At 39.8% G+C, this 6,562-nt stretch overlaps 1 long non-coding RNA gene across 1 annotated transcript; it reads left to right on the plus strand.

Annotated features, from left to right (window-relative positions):
- The first annotated feature begins 3,081 nt into the window (after window positions 1-3,081).
- Window positions 3,082-3,638, plus strand: LOC121781026. The gene is made up of 2 exons (XR_006046124.1): window positions 3,082-3,336; window positions 3,415-3,638. It is a non-coding gene; the product is annotated as an uncharacterized LOC121781026 (long non-coding RNA).
- Window positions 3,639-6,562: the final 2,924 nt, after the last annotated feature.

A 6,562-nucleotide genomic window follows, 5' to 3' on the forward strand; every position in this document is an offset into this window, starting at 1 on the left:
ATTCGCTACCGTCTCATCCTTAGGCAGTGCCTCTTCCACATCTAAAGCGCAACTCAAAATCTCGGAGTATGTAACTCCTCTCCGGCTGGCCACGACTACCCTTATTTCGTGTCTAAGGCCAGAACGAAAATTTTCAGCCATTTTCTCATCTGTGTCTACTAACTCGGGCGCATATCGGGTCATTTCATAAAGAGCACGGTCGTACTCCGTCACCGTCATGCTTCCTTGTTTTAGGGTGTGGAACTCAACTATCTTTGCCCGTCTGTAGCTCATGGGAATGTACTTGTTGTACACCTCCTCCTTGAATTCATTCCATGTCAGCGCTTCACGGCGTGCGGGGTTCATTGTCTTTCGCTTAGTATCCTACCAAAAATCGGCAGGCCTAGTTAATTGAAAAGTCACACAAGCGACGTTCCCTATCTGTGCACTCCATAAAATCGAATATATGCTCGAGGGTGCATATCCAGGCCTCTGCCTTTGGTGGCTCTCCCAGTCCATCAAACTGTGGGGGGTTTTGCTTCAAAAAAGTCTTGATGTATCCTTTTTCTTGAGGTGGAGGTGGGGGTGGTGGTGGAGGTGGAGGTGGATGCCCAATTGAACCCTCGGACTGTCCATCTTCATTACGCCTTGGTTGTCTATTACGACTTGGCGGCATTCTGATCCAACACACATAAGTTATCTCAATCGCTAATATTATCTGTCATGAAACCTAGTATTGATGGTTCTTGTTTCTACCTTACCACTATGAAGTGCAGCGTTTGAATCTAGTAGCAGCCTAAATATCTCACATTATTAAACATGCAAAACCACATAACATCTCACATCTCAACATCATACCATTCATACTTCAAGATAACCAAGTATAACACACAACATTTTCACATCCGATAACAAAACACTTTCGCACTTCACATTTGCATTCATAAAATCTTGACACAAAAGTTTTCTTCAAACTCTTTCACACTTTCCTCAAAAATTTCCACATCTCAATTTTAAAGTAAAAGTTTTGACTCAAAACTAAAATGTACTTTCGCATCAACTTTCATCCTTCGTATAAAACACTCCATAGAATAACGCATCATACTTTGCACCTCATGACATAAATATCATCACACTTCTATAGCTCAATTTTCCAAACGAAAAAGTTAAAACTATTTTTCTCAAAACTCAAAAATTTGTGAATAATGCATAAACACAAGATTTTCTATTGATCAAATCTTTTTATAAAAGACAAGTCATCCCATTGCACAACATATCGCAAAACACACATATATATATTTTTATAACCATAGCTCCTCTATTCCATTGTAAAACATACTTTGTTTTCATAACCATAGTTCTTCTATCCCATTGTAAAACATACTTTGTTTTCATAGCCATAGCTTTTCTATCCCATTGTAAAACATACTTTGTTTTCATAACCATAACTCCTCTATCCCATTGTAAAACATACTCTCTTTTTTCGTAACCATAGCTTCTCATCTCCTTTCCTAAAAACTTTCTCATAAAATTTTTCATAAAAATAAATTACCTCTTTCTTGATTGAGCGTGGCGAAGCGGGATGTTAAGCCTTCAATACATAATTATTATCATTATTATTATTATCATTATTATTTTAGTCTAGCGAAACAAGTCTAGACTAAGACAGAAAAAGACTCTCGGGTCCAAAGCGGAAAGAAAAATTGTTCTAATACCACTTTGTCACGCCCGCATTTTCTAAGGATAGAAAACACGGTTGATCGAGACTAGGGGAGGATTAAAGAAGCGGGGAAGAAAGGGGAAAAATAACACAACTCGACCATAGCTCGAAACATATGGGAATAACTCGAATAAAATTAGAGTATCTCAACAATGAACAACTCAAAAAATGAATATTATTTCAGCGATACAAGAACTCAAAAAAAGGACAACTACTCAGCGGAAGCATTTGAGAGAAGGAATATGCCACGTGTGAAGACATGACACATCTTAAACACTTAAATTTCTTCAACGGTCTTTCTCAACACCCACCGCACCGTCACGCTCAACCTGCACATTTTTGAAAGAAAATGCAGGGCTGAGTACTTGATGCACTCAGTGGACTCATACCGAAAACATTTTATAAAAAGTATTTATCCTGCCACCATTGAGTGACTTTGGGGTTTTAACTTTAGAAATCGCCCAAGACACTAAAATCATTTCCATCGTAAAACTCGTGACTGCAGTCATTTTCCCATAGATGTCTACCATATCTGATCCATTGATGACAAGGAATGTGGCCACATTCCAAGTCACTAGACCGGCCGACCCATAAGACGGCTTACGATCCCCATTGGTGTACACTAGCCTGAGTAGGGACTCGCTCCCTAGTCAGACCCGAATTCGATTATCCATAGATGGCAAAAGCCACATCAGATAGGTTCCATAGAATAAAACAAAACTCGGCATGACAAATATTCATATCATTTTCACATAAAAATATACTTAGGGCATAGCCCTTATTTAAAAAGAAAGCCCACCTCACAAGCTTAACTCCTCAATCACTTTCTTGTTCCAACCGCAACAACGTGCACAAGTTCACCATTTTCGAAATAGCATGATATGCAAAATTAGACTTTGCAAAATAAATAAATGTAACAATGTATGCATCCTAGGTGTGCGCTCAAACATCCTCTATCGCTTCGTCATAATAATATAAAGTCCTCGTATTTCCCCAATTTAATTCATCGCCAAGAAAATATCATATAATCAATCAGATTTATCAATTAGACGGAACAACCCCAAACATTACTATTACTTTCGATCAGCACTAAGCAAAGAGTCTGACAAGAGTTTGCATTAAAACAACACCTTAGTCCAATTATTTTAAACTAGCCATCTATTACTTTAATATATTTAAGCCTAAGGAAAAAAAGTCAAACCAAAGTACACTCCCTCACAGTACACGTCTATACACCCAATCCAACACAGAACTGAATGAAGAATAACAATATTTAAAAGAATTAAACATAACTACTCCCAGCCACCACGTGTATATACTCCATTCACAACACAATACATACATATTATTATATTCCCAACTCAACGCATTTGCAAAGAAAAGAGGAAATATTAAAAAGTATACTCCTAACCCCAATTCGTCTTCTTCATGATTCCAACAACAACTCTTTCTATCCCTACTTCTCAAATTTTTACTCTGCCTCCCTCTAAATATCACTCTCTCTTTCTCTCTGTCCTCTTCTACAATTCACCAAAACAGAAAAGATCCCAACTCATCCCCCTCGTTCCAAACTCGGCGCTGCAGGCAGCCTTCGCCGCCGCTGCTGTCAAGGCCTCTCCGTCGCCGAGAAACACCAGGTAAGACCCATCCCCTTTTCCCATTCTAAACTTTTATTAAGTTCGCTAATTATTCGTATTTCAAGTATTGGTGGGCAGGTAGAATAATCTTCCAGGATTAAGGTTAAAGAGAAAACAAAAAGGCAACTTCTAAAAGCATTAAAGATCAAGGCTTTAACAAGAACAATCAACCAATAATTTTCCAGGAGTTTTAATCGTGTGAGCTGCTGTAAATATGTGAAACTTGTAGTGGTTGGTAGCGGAAGCGTGCAAACAAACGGATCACATAATACGGATCTATTTAGCAGATTATTTAGACAAAATCTATTCGCGTAATTATCACATGTATCATGCTCATAACTTGAATTACATACATGCTTTAGAACAAATAAATCCTAAAACATGCATACTACGAAGTTAGCCAATTTACCTCGTTGATTCTCCAAAGAATCGTCGATTGCTTGCGCCTTCTCCACGATGATCTTCAATACTAGACCACGGATCTTCTGACTGGTGTCCCGAACTGTATTCCGACGTCAGGGTGGGCTGATCTTATCGAAACACTAGGACTCGAATAAAGAAGACAGAACTTTCTCACGGAGGAGGAGCTGAAGAACTCACGGAGGAAAATTCTTCAAGAAAATTGTTCCTCACTCAAAATATGAGGGTGGACGAAAATTTCATAATGAAATTCATCATCAATTTATGTCTCATTTATTCTCCTATTTATAATAGTTCATATTGGGCCCAGTCAGGGATCTATGGAAGGTTTTGGATATGGGCTCACCCAATTAGCTTTTTCCTAATTAAATTGAACCCACAATTTAATACAAGCTTATATTGGAATATTACGAGCAGCCACTACAGACGTAATATTGAACTCCCCATCCAAATCCGAAATTACAAGTAATCCGGGTTTCCACTTTATTTATTATTTATTTCCCGCGCTTAAGATAGAAATGTCCATTAATTAATTAAAGTCTGCTATGGACTTAATTAATTAACATCTTATTAATTCCAAGAGTGGACTTAGCAAGAAACACTTATTTATTATTCATAGAGTAATAAAACTCCAACTGGCCAGTTTCCGAATAATAAAACCTTGTTCAAGCTCCTCTTGAGGACATTATCAAACGAGACTCACCTCGCGCACGATTCATCATAATAGCAATCCTAGCACCGCTAGATAATGATCACCACTACCCAATATACCTGGATCGTTGGGTGACGAAAAACCCGCACCTTTGGTAAGTCAAAGTAGTAGATACTCAATATTGTATGCTCAAAGCTAACGTACATTGATTAAGAAATAGATATTTATCAAGACCTCGTCTTTCAGTAGATAGCATAAAGACGTCTTGCTGTTAGATCCATTCAGTGCTATACCACACCAACGTCATCTTATTTCAATAAGGCTTAGAAATAATCGGACTGACATTGCAACCTTTCACAATAGGTAGCCAAAACCTATCTAGGTTGTGAAATTATTCTTTTTCTTTTGCAAAGCATTGCATAGAACCGACTGTAGTTACCTTAAAGTGGATGACGCCCACAACCAGTCTACTAAGCAAAAGACTTAGGCTTTATTTACTTCTTATGCATTTAAATGTTTATAAAACATCTTATAAACGCAAAAGTAAACACAATGTAATAATATACTGATTCTATTCGTGCAAACTGCTCGAATAATACTGAATCGGGTTAAAAGTGGATTGTAGAGTTTTTCCGTATACAAGCAAAATTCCTATTCGTGCGAATGTGCTCGAAACATGCTTTTCAGTATACTAAACCCTAACAAAGCTATGACATGGGATGGAATGCAGAGAGTTTAGATGTATGGGTATACCTCAAGGAAGACAAAGTTTACTAGCAAACATGGGAAATTGAGATCACAGCTCTCCCTTGGTTTCAAACTGTAATACCACAGAATTGGCTACAGAATCAAATGTGAGGGTTTCGTATTTGTGGAATTGAAGGGAGTTTACCTTTGATTGGAAGGGAAGAAACTATGCTGAAATTGTGAAACGGCGCTGATAAAAGATGCAGTTGTGGGGAGAGAGATATAATGCAGAGATTAGATTTGTTTGTTGGAGAGATTTTTGGGGGTAGAGATATTGATGAAGAAACGTGTAGAATGAAATTAGGAGAATGAATTCATATTGACTGAGGATTTTACTGCACGATTAGAATAATAAATTAATATTTCGGCTTCTTTAAAAAAAATTCATAGGCTCTCAAAATAAAACGGAACGATAGTTGGCTAAAAAAATTCGATAGTAATCCAAAAACAACTTAAGGAAATAGAAAAAGTCGGGCGTCACAAGGGCTCTCAGTTCGCCCATCAGACCCCGAACACCCTAATCGGAGGGGGCCACCCCTAACGGGCCAGTTTGAGAACCAGCCGCTACACCAGCTCCGACCGGCCTCGTGGTGGGATAATCCTGGCCATCGCAACAACGGGGGACAGCTCGTGTCGCCTCAGTTTCAGCAGCAAGGTTCCTCATCTTGGGCCAACCCCGCTCATCGCCCGATTGGGGCTCATCACAAGTGGACCCTGCACGTCTTATTAAGATGAAACCTCCTCGTTTCAATGGCGTGGATGCCCTGAGTTGGATTTCGAGAGTGCAATATTACTTCAATCACTTGATGTTATCTGGTGATTATCGTCTTCACTATGTGGTTATGCTTTTTGATCCGCCTGCGGCTGAGTGGATTTTCAATTATCAAGCAAATAATACCTGCGTGTAATGGCTTGATTTTTTGAAGGATGTCCATCGTCGGTTTGACCCACTATGCTTCCAGAACTTTATTGGCTAGATAGCAAAGCTGACACAGACCGGTTCCTTGGCGGACTACAATAATAAGTTTGAAACGATGCTGAATCGTGTGCGGGGGTTACCTGAGTCTACTCTTACAGCAGCCGATGAAGAACCAGGTGCGGCATCAATACCCGTCTTCTGTGGCGTCGGCGATGGCGATGGCATTGGCGGTGGAGTATGACAGCTGCATCGAGCGCCCTGCGCCATCGTCTGGTTTTCAGCCCCGTCAGTGGACACCGAGGGATTCGCGGCAGGAGAATGGAGGTCCTACCCCCGCTCCGTGACTGTCGGCCGCCGAGAAAGCGGAGAGGACTCGCAAGGGCCTGTGCTGGTACTGCCCTGAGAAATATGCTCTGTGTGCAATAAAACTTTCTTAGCTTATATGGGCGTGGATGAGGAGAGCGAAGAGGATGGAGAGGTCCTTCTGG

This window comes from Salvia splendens, chromosome 20 (assembly GCF_004379255.2).
Source record: "Salvia splendens isolate huo1 chromosome 20, SspV2, whole genome shotgun sequence".
NCBI lineage: Eukaryota > Viridiplantae > Streptophyta > Magnoliopsida > Lamiales > Lamiaceae > Salvia > Salvia splendens.